Below are 14,556 nucleotides of genomic sequence, written 5' to 3' on the forward strand. Positions count from 1 at the left end.
TGCCGCCCCGCATTCATGTGCATTCCCCTTAGGCTGGCAGATTACAATGTTGTGAAGGCTCTTTGGGGCACCAACCTTTTGTAGGCAGCCTGTATCTTTGCCCCACAAGACCATCTACTTGGTGCATCTTATTTAGAATGCTGCCCTGCAATGCCTCATGTCGGATCATTGCCCTCAAAAGCTGCCCGGGATCTTATATAATTTCAAATGTCACTATTACATGTTACTATTGACCACAGGGATTCTTTAAAGACCCACAGAATGCTCCTCTGAACGGGTCAAGATCAATTGCTTTCCTGCCCCCGTTTTCCCGGCAGCGGACCTTCGAGACATGCCATATGTCTTGCTAATTCAGACCGCTCTAGCCAGGATAACGTGGCCGATTAGCGGCTTCAATACCTTAATCTGTCGCGGTTTTAACTTCGCCTGCTGCTGCCAATCTTCTAGGATCTTGAGATAAGGTCAACAAGATCACACAGTGGTATAAGTCAAATAATTGAACCCTGCCTTCGCCCTCCGCTTGATCACGCAGTACATAGAGAAGACACGTGATGCAAATGCTCAGAACAAGATGACATTTAAAGCCTTTTTTCATTTGTACATGTTGCGTTCTGGCTTTAGTCTTTTATACAAGGAATGTCTAATGCAACGGTTTGGCAATGTTGCAATAGTCACCAGAACAAATCAGTTCTGTGTGTGTGAGACGGATGATTTGCTTAAGTGTGAGTTTCACATATTTCCATCTGCTAGGGGGAATCTCCCAAGATGGTCTTGTGTTTTAATGTTAGCAGCTCTAGTAAATGCATCTTGCCATGAACGTCAGATCTGCTAAACAGTGTCACTTTCATACAGAGCTCTGTATTACTAATCTTTGCTGGTATGCTGATACCCAGGTGAGCCGGTTAGTCATTGGGTGTATAATTGAACTTTCCAATATCCATATAGAACACCCCTATATGCTTGCTGTTGGGCATGTGTTGGGAATGGGACACGTTCTTCCCTCTCCCCCAAGCGGCTTTAGAATAAGGTAAAGGCTGTCATCAGTAATGTAAGAGACCTGGGGGAATGCCTTTACCGGCTTCTACACAATCATTTTATTGTACATCTTGTAGGTGTAGTATGCATGCGGGAATAGCAGCCATCCTAGATAATGGCAGCCATATTGTGGCACAGAGCTTAAACATGGCATGGCTGCCAGCATCCCGGGCCTAGGCCGCAAACATGAGCACAGGAATAGCTTGCATCCAAAACACTGATGAGAAAGCCCAGAGCTACACATATCCATAGAACCCTTAATTGGCCTAAAAAATCTGCTAACCTTTGCACGCTGGGAAGAATGTGCCCTGCAAGGCCACACAAGGAGTGCGGAGTGCCTGTGAAAAGTGTGATCCCATGAGAAGGAGGGCACAGGCCTCCAACCCCCACCAACCATCATCCTAAATTATAGCACCCAAATGCTTTGGCTTTAGGACTCCTGAATTTCAGTGTGCAAGATAACCCTAGACCACTGACCATAAACTTGCTAGACCCCGATCGATCAAAAGATCACAAAGCAGGGCCTTCCTGCCTTCATTCCTAGGTCATGTGATTTGTGCTGTGACATACAGGGAGGGATGAAATTATAGCCCAGAACGAGGGTGGGAGACCTTTGAGGAATGCCGGCCTGTTTGGGAGCGAGTGAAATGTGTGAGTTAGTTTGACCTTCGTTTCCCCCTGAAGCCCCCGTCTTAGTGGCAGGCGCCCCGTTACATAGAGATAGATGTGTTTTTCTTAGTAATATAATTGTTTCTTGACCATCGACTGACCAATGACGACTGCACCATCACCCACGTGGAAGATGGATGGATGGATGGATGGATGGATGGGGCTGGGGCCAATGGCCTGGCATCCCCTATGGAGCAGGTGACCTATGTATATGGTCTCACCAACCAGCCACGTGTGTTTCTACTATGTGATGTCACTGATGATGCTGTGCGTCTTCGTAGTGTGCTGCTCATGCAGATTTTGCCAGAACGTTCCTTGGAAGCCGAGTTCTTTGTTAGCGCTTTTTTTTTTTACTTTTGTATGGAAATAAAATATATTATCCTTGCAAGAGGTGTACCGGACCTGTTTCCCTAGTGGGTTGTGTTTTTTCTTGTGTGAACGTCTAAGGGGCTTTCCTACATTTGGTGGCTGTTGTGATACCAGCGACCTGGTAACGATGGAGGCCTCCAGGCAGCTTCTCTGAAGGGGCTGCGCCCACCTGCAGCGATCATTCCCAAGCACACAAACCCACTGAGGGGTGCAGGAGTCACTTTTACTGAATTCATGTCTGCTCTTTGGAGCGGGGCACGGCTCCTGGGAGAGTGCAGGTAGTTATTGGGAGCCTGTGGCAAATGGGCTCAGGTGGACATGCAGACGTCAGTACACCCCTTGCGAGGAATAACAACGAAGGGTAACAAGCGTGGGGGAGTGTGGCTTGCATGGGTGAGAGTAAAAACAGGAGTGTAGGGAATCTTTCAGAGTGAGTGAAGATGATGGAACCATTTGTTGTGTAACAAGGTGATGAAAGGATAAAATGAGGAGCCCTGTATAGTTAGTGGGCTTGGTGAAAGTAATGGTTGTTGTTTTAGCTTGTTTTAGTGTATTATGATTTTTTGTGTACAAGGCGGAGGCCAGAGGTGGTCCAGTGTCAAGTTGGTTTGAGGGCATGTGGTGTACTGGCGTGTCTGTGCACATGTGGAGGGGGTGGTGTTCACAGCGGGAGGCGGGGACAGTGGGCGGGTAGGGACTTATAAGTAAAGTGTGCGCAGCACATATTTGTGGAGGGTGGGATTGTTGGGTGTGAAAATTGCAAAAATGGGAGGGTGACACCATTAGAATATATGTATAGTACATTACCATTGTATAGGGACAAAATTAAGAAATATCACAAATGGTGGGTTGTACAGACAGGAGGGGGGGGCAAATGCCTTGCTCCTGGCCACAGCCAGCCACCCCAAAATAGGCACCCATAATAGGTGTGTTGTTCTTAGCTGCTAAATATAAAGGTAAACAACTCCAAAAGAGATATTGGAACTTTAGAAGGTGATGGAGGATGGAGAAGATCCGGATGGAGGTGGGACTCAGAGTGCTGAAGAGGCTGCCCTAGATGGAATGTCTGTGGCAACACAGGGGAATGGGACTGGGCACCCACACAAAGGGCTTTACTTGCTTATCACCCACCCACACAGCCACAGGGTATACCAACTAGACGTAGTGCTTCACTTTTGGAAAGTGCCCCCAGCCAATTTGTTCAGTGAAAATTGTAAACATGTTTTGGTTGCCAAATCGACTACAAATGTGGTAGCAGTCTACAATTTTGAGTGTTCATTCATGACTAATTCGGGAAGGTGCCCTCCATTGGATGTGCTACTGGAATGTATAAAACAAAATGTGGAATACAAATGTATATCCCTTTTTTATAAAAAACAGAATTTCTGAGCACCTCCCACTTCCTGCAGACAAAGCACTCCGGGACTAACATCATAGGAAATGTCTCTTGTCACAACAGCCAGGATTGGACCTATGCAAAAGGCTTCACATGGACCAATTTGGACTGACACGTCGATTATATAAGGAGGTGAGACCCCCCCCCCCCTATTTTAGTTTTATCATCTTTGGACATTAGAAGAAGGCTTCACCGTGAACATTCTTGCGGTATAGTCTCCCCAAAGTCCTCTGTCATAGAAGTGAAGATAAAGACTCGAAGGTGGGACAACGACCCTCTCCTCACCTATCCCAGAGTACCATTTGGGGGAGACCTGCTGTTGGAACAAGGCCTGCCTGCTGCCTTAACACTGGCAACCAGGGCTCTGCCCACTGGATTGGTCAGTCTTTGCAAATGGGCGAAATATCATCCTTTGAGACACTTGACTGGGTCTTGCAGCGACAAAGGAACCGCTGTGGTCTATGGTTTCTTCCCAAACCGATTTGGAGCTACCCTGGCACAGACAGTGTTTGCCTGTGCCAAGCTTCTTCATGCCAAGTGCTGTGTGTCTGCTTTTTGAACCGCACAGCCTGTTGGACCCAGGCAACACGCTCACCAACCTAACACTAAATTGCTGCCTCAGGAAGTTCAGACACCCGGATCGATGCTGTTTACCCCAAAGTACAAGACTGTAAGATATCTCTACTGGTTCTGTCTCTGTGGCCTCGCTTTAAGTAACAGGAAGGTGTTCCCTAAGTGACATTAGGGAACCCACTCTTTTCCTTTCTAAAAGACATATACTTTGAACTTGATGCAGAAACTATTGCTTGTGGACTACTGTCTTCCGACCCAGAATGCCCCTTTTATACAAAAGACTGCGTATTCTGTGGCTTCCTTTACATGGGTGGGTGTGTCATATGTTCATTAGTATGCTAGCATTTTTGATTTGATGTAAGTCCTCCTGTTTTTATCGAGCCTTGATTAAGCTATTTATTTTGGAATCACTGTGCTATTGATGCTTATTTGCAAGCTCACACAGCCCCCCTCTTGGAGATCATAGTCTGCCCTAAGAGGCCGGGGAGGTTTACCGTTCATGTTGTGCCTGTTTTCCCATTTATGGGTGGGATCACGGCTGGTCTAGTAATGGTGTGGGACTAAGTGTTTATAAACCCTGAACTTCTGGAGAGCCGAAGGCATTTTGTCACAGCGAGGCAAGAACATGAATTGGTGCATGCCATTACAACCAAGGATATATTAGAAGAGGCATTGGGGAAAGCGGGGGCAATTCAAGGAAGCAGAGGTTGGACTCGGGGAAGGAAGGCCAAGTCCCCGCTTTAGAGCCAGTAGGTGGATAATGAAGAGTAGTGGGAGAGATGGCCACCAGATAAGGGTACAAGATCCTTCTTCAGCTTGGAATGAATAGTTTACTTTTTGTATAGAATGCACTGAATTGGATTGCTTCTAGATACTCTGGATTAGTGTTTGCCACACCAGAGGTTGACCTCTTCCATGCCAGGGCAAGCTTTCCCACACTGTCTGCATGTGTAACCAATTCATTTTTCGTGGGTGAATAGCTATTGTGATGGGTCCCTTAACAAGCCAGGAGTAGAGGGAGGATATCCTTGCCTCCCTCTACCCTACCAGCCTATCTTCTTCAGGAAATGGATCTAGGATGGACTGTGGGCATTCTCAAATGAGGTTTGTTCACAATGGGCGTCTTATCTTTTGGGCGATGCCTGCGGAACTATGCTGTGGTCTGGCAGAGAGGGGAGTTGACTAGGTTTGCAATTATTCACGAGGGGCCAGAGAGACTGCTGATAAATTCCTGCTGGCTAAAGGTGTCGATCACCCATTTATGGTGCTTCATTGTCCCAAAACCCAAGCAAATGCTGAACACTTGTATTGATTGGTAACTAGAAAACCAGATCGCAGACTTTAGACTGTGAAAAAAAAATCTCTCTCTCTCTCTCTCTCTCTCTCTCTCTCTCTCTCTCTCTTCTCTTCTCTTCTCTTCTCTTCTCTTCTCTTCTCTTCTCTTCTCTTCTCTTCTCTTCTCTTCTCTTCTCTTCTCTTCTCTTCTCTTCTCTTCTCTTCTCTTCTCTTCTCTTCTCTTCTCTTCTCTTCTCTTCTCTTCTCTTCTCTTCTCTTCTCTTCTCTTCTCTTCTCTTCTCTTCTCTTCTCTTCTCTTCTCTTCTCTTCTCCCCCCCTTGGGATTTCAGGGAAGCTGACTAGAAACCGTGATCATGGAGGCTTGGGGCAGGTGCAGCTAAGTGGTGGTGGGGCTGCTCATCAGGAGGTCAGCGAGGGGTGGGGCCTGAAATAGATGGGAGGGGGAGGGAGGCATAAGACTACCCTTGCAGGTGCTGGCCTTCACGCCTGCCTCCCGTAAAATCCGTCTTATGCTCGCGTTTTTTAGAAATAAATCCGCAAGAAAGTGGTTACATTGATAGAAAAAGCTTAAATGGGGGAGGGGCAGCACATCATGAATAAAGCACTTCAGAAATGCGAAACACAGATAGGTACTACAGTTGTGAAGAAAAGCTGTTGGAAAATGCAATTCATGAATTTCTTGCATCCCGCCGAAATACTGACATTGTTTGGAGACTGAAACAGGTAGATAGATGTTCTTTGCATCGGCATATTTCAATGAATTCGTGTTGACAGAAAGCCACCCTTGTGGTGTTTATAATCTACTGTAAATACTGTTTTTCTTACTGCTATCTTTATATGGCCTATTGAATATCCCAAATTAATGTTAAATTTGATTATTGAATCTGACTATGTTTGGCGCACAGTCAACTAATCAGTCCTTTTCCCATATTTGGTTTTTCTAACAATTTTACCAAAAATGTTACAAAAACATATAAGGACTACGGTTCTTTCAGGGTCAAATTGTAGTGTGATATTTGAAGTCTGCTTTCTGCGTGACCCTAGTTTTGTTAATTGTGTTTTTATCACACCGTTCAGTAATACTCCTTGCTTCGTGTTTCAAATGTATCCCACCTTCTCAGCTACTCATAAATGCTATGTCAGCGTTTCTGTCTGGCACTGATCTGGGTTTTTTTTCTCCACTCTTGTTAGGTACCTGTTCAAGTCCTTGGGACCTGTTTCAGCCTGTCCTCTTGCTGTCTCTTTTCCTATTGGAGTCTACGGTGTGCCTGGTCTAAAGGAAAGACTCTTCCTCTTCGAAGGATCAACGCGTCCAGGTAAGGCCTGCAACTGCCATTGCCCTGGTAGATGTGTGCCATGGCGGAGTGTGTGATGCAAAAGGAAGCCTTTGCATTTAGGGTGCAGCACTCTGGAGCGCAGAAGCCTGTGGTTGATGTAGACAGTACAGTATGGCATTGCTATGTGTTTTTGTTTTACCACATATGATTGCTAATCATAGTCCATCATTCCTTTAGTGCCATTGTGGCTCACTGAATAGTAATGAGCACAATTCATTATTTTGGTAGATTGCACACAGGATCCAGAACGGTGATTATGGCTCGTGTTTAAGTAAGCGGGATGCCACGCTGTGTGAATCTTTCATTTGTAGATTGTATTGTCTTCTGGAGAAGCCCACAATAAAATATGCATTATTAACATTGATATGCAGAAAACGCCATGGCAAAGCAAAATAATGCGTTCTATTGCACTCTCCTAATTGCAAGATTTCCTCTGGCCGCACCACTTGCAAGGTGAACTGTTCTTGAATGCAGAGAGTAACTGGAATAAGATCCGGTTTCAAGTGGGGTCTGTATTGAGCGTTAACCCTTCTCAGAGCCAAAAACAAAGGTACTGATTGAGTCGTAACAGATATATTTCGGCTTCCCTTTGCATGCTCTTAACAACTGAAGTACCAGCACTTTGATGCATACATCTTGGATGATAAGCAAAGGAACACTTTGGCAGTTTTCCTGTTCGGATTATTGGGTAAGAGCTCTGCATTTTTCTCCCTCTTGTAAGGGCCCTCCAAATTAACCAGAAATGGAGGCTCATGCTCTAGTCTTCATTGCCCCAAGCTGATTCATTTTCTTTGGGTCTCCTGTACCGGTGTGAAGAGATGAGGGGCACTCTTCCACAGTGGCAACTCTTATCAAAAAGCGGGAGGGAGATTTCCCAAAGGTACTTAACAACCATACCTTTATGCTGGACTCGAGCCACTCGTGGGGACTGGTAGCTCTAGTTTGGTGACGAGTATCAAACACTGTGTAACTCTGAAAACTCTGTCCTCGGGTGTTCTCGTCCTTCCCAAGCACACCATCCATCCCCGGATCAGCTTTTAGTGCTTTGGGACGCTGTTTATTATCCCAGCTGTTCTTAGCCGTCACTCCCCCTGAAGTATTTAAAACAAAGTGTTCCCACCAGGAATGAGTGAATTTTCTGTATGATTCAAGAACAAAATTCATAGCACTATTTGTACAACCCTGAGGGGTTAAACCTACAGCAGCCCTGTTGCGATGCAAGACGATAAGCACATCATGTGTACACACTTGGTAGATTCAATCATTTAATTCGTGTATTTAACAATCTCAATACCAAAAATCTAAAATGATATATACAATATACAACAAACATTACAACGTGTGACACAGTATGAATCTGTAGACATAAAAAGGACAAATCACATGTAATCGCATTGTTCACAAAATATAATAGTGAAGATGAATGCAACAAAATCAATCGCCCATGTCTTTGTTCAACCTGTTGTAAATAACATTAGCACCCTGGTGGGTGGAGCCAGCCAATCAGTTGGCGAGGAACGTGGGTTTGAACCCTAGGTGAAAGCCTGTGTTCCATGATATATGTTTTTATAACACGCTTAATACCCAGAGGTTTCTAAGCGCAGACCCGGGGATCGAACCTGTGCAGCACGTGTCGTCTTGCTTCCAAGGCGAGCACGTAGCGGCTGAGCTAACCTCCCACCGCCATCTTTCCTCCATTCCTATCTTTTTAAAATGTCTTTTCTCTTTTCCCACCCCCACTTACCTAATTGTTGGGGCGGTCGCAGGCCGCTGCTGCAACTACTTCCCTGCTTCTCCGGCCGCCATGGAAAGGGAAGAAAGGCTCTGAAAAGCCCTGCCGTTCCTTTCCTTGGTGCCCATCTTGGAAAGGTATTTCATTCATTGAACGGAACGCCTTGTGTGTCCCGTTCAGTGAATTAAATCTTTTTTTTAAAAATGTTTAGCACCCCGGTTTATGTACCCATTCCAGGCAGGGGCTGGAACGGATGTTAACATTCCAGGGGTTGGAACGGATGTTAACATCCAGGTCCCTCGTTAAAAGCCCTCCCTTTGCACTGGCTTTTGACTTGGGCCGCTGGGCTGTTAACACCCATTCCAGCCCCTGGAACGGGTGCTTAAGCCACAGTATAGACCTAATCCTATTCCAAGGGGGTTAAGTCACAAAAGCGTCACAAGACGATAAAGGATATGTGATTTTAGCCGTAAAAGTAGCAATTTCTACTCATTAGTTACATGGTAAATGCATTCTTTTTTATTTTTTTAGATTGATGACTTTACTGAATTAACTTTGCTGTGTTGGGAGCTTAAATAACAGCTGTATATCTAGTGACATTGAACATCACGCGTCCCTTTAGTGTCCCAGTGTTCAGTGCTGCAGTGCTAGATCCCACCTGTGCCCTTCTGCGCAGAAGTTGAGGTTGCCAGATGAACCCACACCTGGAGAGGTAGTGGGAAAGGAACCAGTCAGTGGGTGGGCTGGTATTGGATTATCCTTGTTCGCCTGATGTTGATAATTGTGTTTTCCTCATGTGCTAGTGGAGCACAAACTATTGGTATAGATGGTGGTAGGTGACAAATGTGCATGCAAACAAGCCAGCCTTTGTGATCGATCTGTCACTGTTCCATGCCTTTGTTTGCTTCTAGCACTGTGATTTGCTTGGTGAAAGGTGAACGTTCGGTGTGTGCCCTACTTTCTGTCAACTTGACAGTCGCAGATGTTAAGATTTCAGACCATTTTCTGCTTTGCTCTACTTTCATACCTTTGGCTGTTAGGTGGCACTTTAGCAGAAACGATTTCTTTAGAGAACGGATGGGATGATGAGAGGTTTGCGAGAAGGCGCGCCCTGCTATTGGGTGTTGAGGATTCTAGCCACCCATGATCATTCTTAGAGCCATTCTCTCTCACTTCTCCCCGCTCAACCCTCTGTGATCTGTTTGAGCTGATCCGTCAGCAGGAACATCACACTTTCTTAACGCTAGGGCCTGCCAGTGTTATTCCCGAGAAGTATTCAGAGAGTTCATGGCTGAACTGCAGCTATAAAAGTCTTTACCTTAACAAAGTGTGCTTGGTCTGTTCCTTGCACTGAAGTCCTGTTAAAGAAAGCATTGCAAACCCTACAGTTCTGCATTGAGTAGGACTATTATAAATTAATGGCCTCCCATCTGGATACAAAACGCCTCTGATGAACAAACCAATGCTTGCCTAGTAAGCACACCTGTACAGCTCATTGTCTTTTCTGTCTCCCCTCTAACCAAAAACCCCCTCCAGCTTTTCCTTTCAGAGCCACAAGAGCCCCTGTAGATAATACAGATGGCAGCGGGGCATGATATAAATCCAATAACGTTACATAGACCTTAGTAGTCGCACAGTCTGATGCGGCTTAGAGACTACTGTTGTAGTTTTCAGCACGGTACAAAGCATAGAACACATATGCCATTATGGCATTGCTTGGGAAATGCCTATATCACATCTACACAAAAGTTCCAACTATTGGCTTTACCAATGATTGTTAGGCACAGAATGTAGTTTATTGTGGCATTTGAGGCTGCACTTGCCGTATGGCGGCTAAAACTGGTTCCCTTTGCCAACGTTTGCTACCTGTGTGTAAAATCTTTTTGGAGTACAATCATCTTCCTGACAGTCAATTTGAAGTGCTTTATTCGGATAGACCATTAACACCCAAATCAGCAATACTTCACAGTAGACTACATCACAGTAGACTATCGGAAATAAATCACCAACATAAAAACAACATAATACAAAAGGAACGATCAGTGATTGGCCATAAAAAGTAATAAAAGCCATAAAATCCCAGAGATCCCGAATCACTTAAAAGAATGACGGAAGATTCAAGGGGAGAGTGTTCTCGCAGCCCCAGCTATTCAATATAGCTTTGCAGTCATAGAGCACACGGGGTGGGGGGGGGATACTCGCAGCCCCTCACAGAGCACTAATACTGGGACTCCCACTACTCCTGACAGTAGTGGATAGATGGTTGGAGATTTGCGTCTACAGGTGTGTGCATAATGTGTACCTGTGGGAACTAAAAAAAGCTGAGCTCACCAAATAAAAACATTCGACAACATAGCAATGTCTTAAACAAAACCACTGTGATTCGGCATCAAACATAAGCATGGAATGTGTTGTCCCAGCACGCGGCTAGATGGTTAAGTTGCGTGCTCAATAGAATACATCAATGGCTTTGTAGCCGGCTTTGTCCTATGATCTCCCATTACTGCCCATGGCAACCAAGTAGGCCTTGTGGTATTCTTTCTTTGAAGTCTGAGGCGTGGGAGATTTTCAACTCAACCCCTGGGAGTGTAATGTACTTTTATTAAAAATAAATCATAACGTGCATCATCTTCTTCATGATTGTTTTTTGAGTGCACCAGTGTCATGTTTCAAAAAGCCCTCTCCTTAGGGGAAGGTGTTGTGCAAATCTTGACTTGCAGCCAAGTCGTCAAGCAGCAGCTGGTGGGTTCGGGTCAGCCGCTGAAAGGGCACTGCAAAGCCCTCCATCCTTGCGCAACAAACATGGGAAATCATGACCTGACCAGTTGATATTGATTGGTCATTTTGTATAGTTCACTTTGCAAACAACACTGCTTGCAACTCGGCGGAGGTGCTGTGTTGAATACGCATTAAATCAGGAAGAGTAAGCCATTATGAGAACTGCAAAGACTTAGACACTTCTGAGAATCATTGAGATTGTGAATGCTTAGTATTGGTAGTGAGAGGGCATTCCATAGTTAGAGGGTGGGGGGGGGGGGCTGACCTGAAAATCTTCTCTCCTCGATTTCAGTTCATCGACAGAGTTATATTCGGCATCAGAAGACGGGGATGAGAGAAGAGAATGACATGGCACATAAACTTGGCCATGAAGTGAGGAGCAGCCAGTCCCTGTACACATCCACAAGTAAGACGATCTGTCTTCAACAAAGTATCTATGGCTGTGGTCTGGAAGCCAGTGTAGCCATCGTCGTGAAAGAGCTGATCAAGTCTTTAATTCTTATGACAAAGGTTAGTCTGATGGTGGCATTTTGCAGACCGTGGAGGCATTGCATTTGGTAGGCTGGGAGAAATGCTTATGAAGCAAGTTCCCATGAATTGATGAGGCATCCTATTACTTGTTTATCAGTGACAAATGGAAAGAAAGGTAGGACACAATGCGATTGAAGCAGTAAAAAAAATCTCTTCTTGGTAACCTTGATCCAGCAATTCACACACAGATCAGATTCCAACCAGAACCTCAGACTCTTTACTCTTTCAGCAAACTGCTGAATCTAGCCAAGAATGTTGTGAGTCAGTGAGGAAATGTAGGTTCTGTACCATGTGATTACAAAACCCCAGCAGCAGAGCCTCAGCTTTTCCCGGCATTGCATTTAACTGTACTCTTTTTCCTCCAGAGGCCTTCTTTGTCTTGTCGGGTTGATAAAGATACAAAATCATCTTGTAGGTAATGGACAAGCAATTAAACCTGTGTGTCTTCTGCGTAGGCATGATACTGGTAATTCAGAGAAGTGAGAAGGTCTAAAAGAGAGCAATGGTAGGTGTTCGATTAAAGTGTAAATGCAGGAGACCTTTGAAGTACAACGTGCTACACCAAAACTGGAAATGAGGAACATTGGTTGATCTGAACCAGTTTGTCGCTGTTATGGAGAAACTAATGGCAGCAATCCAGGGGTATCCCTACTGGGCCTTCTGCCGAGCACAGCTGTTTTAGCAGAAGGCCCTGGTCAACATAACGACGGGATCTGTGAGGAGAGTCTCCTCTCAGATGATCAGAGGTGCCTTTTCGCTCACAGGGAGAAGACCGTTCTGTGTGTGCCTGCAGCTGATTCCCTTCCACCATTTTGTGTGTCTTGGCGAGTCAAGGCACCCCAGTATTAGGCCTAAAGTTATTAAATATGGCTGCGTCCAAAGAGGGCTTCTTCAGGATAGAGATGAGAGCAGCGTGTTTGAGTGCATCAAGTGCCACTCCTGATGACAGAGAACCATTCAGATATATGGGGCAAGACCCTCTGCATGTTTATATGCATTGAGGTCTGTGGTAGCATCTTTTAAATTATTAGTGGGACAAAGAGATTTGAGAGGATTGTATTATTGGGTGTGACAGTGAATGGAGGCAATTGAGGTATGTCTCTATGATTAGGATCCATCCAATCAAGACGACTAATGAGGGATTCGATATCCAGAGCATTCTGGATGTCAATGATTAGTTTAAATAGAAAACCAATGAAAGGCCTTTCACTCATGAGTTGGACTGTTGACTCCCATACCACGGGGGGCATGAAGAAATGGCCTGGAATTGTTTAGCATGTGAAACATTAGCTGCCAGAAAAATTGCCTTTTTGTAAGCAGTCAAGGCGAATTTAGCTTGGGTTTTATCAATATTAGTCAAAGATCCCTCCCCTTGTCCCCAGATCTCCACCAACTAAGTGCACACAGTTTTTAAATATGTTTAAGTTGAAGAAATTCAAGGGTAAACTAGCGGGTTTAACTCTTCCGATGTTCAAGCTTATCGAGAGGTGCGACAAAATGTATTGCTTTCATTAAGGAAAAACATTTATTGAAAAAAAATACATTAGGGTTATCAGTACATGAAATATGTAAATTATAGAATTGGTCTTTTTGCTTTGGTGATTCCAATTTTTAAAGTTGCCCAGGTTTGAAAAGACAGAATTTTGTTTATACAGAAGAAAAACAAAATTGAAAATAGTAAAACCATGAAACCGTAAGGTTCCCATTGAATGATGAACACTTGGAGAGAAATGGGTTCAGCAAAGACCTTGTATATGGGAAACAGCGGAGGTCAGAAGTGAAACCTCATGAGATGCTACCAAGCCCGACAATGTTGTGCTTTACAGTCTAAGTCAAAGTTTAAATTCTCTGAGAATTGATTTGCTAGACTCCAGGTTGATAGATACTGGGAAATACAAAAAACATTTATCTGGTCTCTGAGGGCAATGGCGCCGAACAATTTGATTAGTCAGGTTGTTGTTCATGATAAGCGACATACTAAAGGTGTGCATCATCATTTCAGACCCACGGAGCACTGTGTGAGCCTGATGTGTTACTTATGAATTGTTTCTAGACTGCCAGACCATGTTTCTTCTCTTAAGGATAGTCCTGCGGTACTAAGAGCGAGTGGACCACTGCGCAATCGTCAGTGAGACGGCTTTGTTACGAACCGTATATTGGCAGCCTCCTTTCTTACAGGTTTTGGTAGTGAACATGCTTTCATTATTGTGCATCTGACATTAATAAAAGCACACGCAATACCACAGAGCATATTCCTCTAGTGACAAAAACTCATCTGAAGGGGAAAAAAGGATAAGGATTTTATTTTGTTACAATGTACTAGAAGATGGGTTAGGTTTTTTTCCAGTGCCACACATTCTTTATTCATGGGAGCGCACACTTGCATAGTAGTTGGCAAGTGCAGTGCACTAATACATCACTCTTATTGGGTGTTGGGTGCGTTTAGCCTCAGCCTAATTGTGTAATTGGTCATGGAAATTGAAGAGCACAAAGATCAATTACTTCCAATCACTTGATTGTTTAAACACATTTAGGAAGTGTTTTCAGGCAACAGACTGGTTTCATTTTTGTTCTGTGCTAAATACTATTTGCACCATAAATCCTTATAAGGATGATCATGCTTCTTGGACTGGAATCCCCCACCACCTCGAAGTGAATTACATCCAACATGGATGCACTTGAGGCCAGCCTTCTCTTCAAGAAGTAGGGCAGATGTAGACTATTAAAATCTAAATTTGAAATTCTACACATGGACTGTCATTTATCGTCTTGCTATGGCTCAGCGACCAATGCAATGCACAAGTCTTGTGCCTCCACGGGTACTTCTGCCCAATGATTGT

At 44.5% G+C, this 14,556-nt stretch overlaps 1 protein-coding gene across 3 annotated transcripts in view; it reads left to right on the plus strand.

Moving 5' to 3' along the window:
* LOC138570179 (thyroid hormone receptor beta) overlaps positions 1-14,556 on the plus strand; it is a 1,132,895-nt gene that overhangs the window by 317,625 nt on the left and 800,714 nt on the right. For all 3 annotated transcript variants that reach the window (XM_069648855.1, XM_069648857.1, XM_069648856.1), the window contains exon 2: positions 6,530-6,654. The gene's annotated coding sequence lies outside the window, so the exon portion shown is untranslated. The remainder of the gene's footprint in view (positions 1-6,529; positions 6,655-14,556) is intronic.

This window comes from Ambystoma mexicanum, chromosome 2q (assembly GCF_040938575.1).
Source record: "Ambystoma mexicanum isolate Mex_15411 chromosome 2q, UKY_AmexF1_1, whole genome shotgun sequence".
NCBI lineage: Eukaryota > Metazoa > Chordata > Amphibia > Caudata > Ambystomatidae > Ambystoma > Ambystoma mexicanum.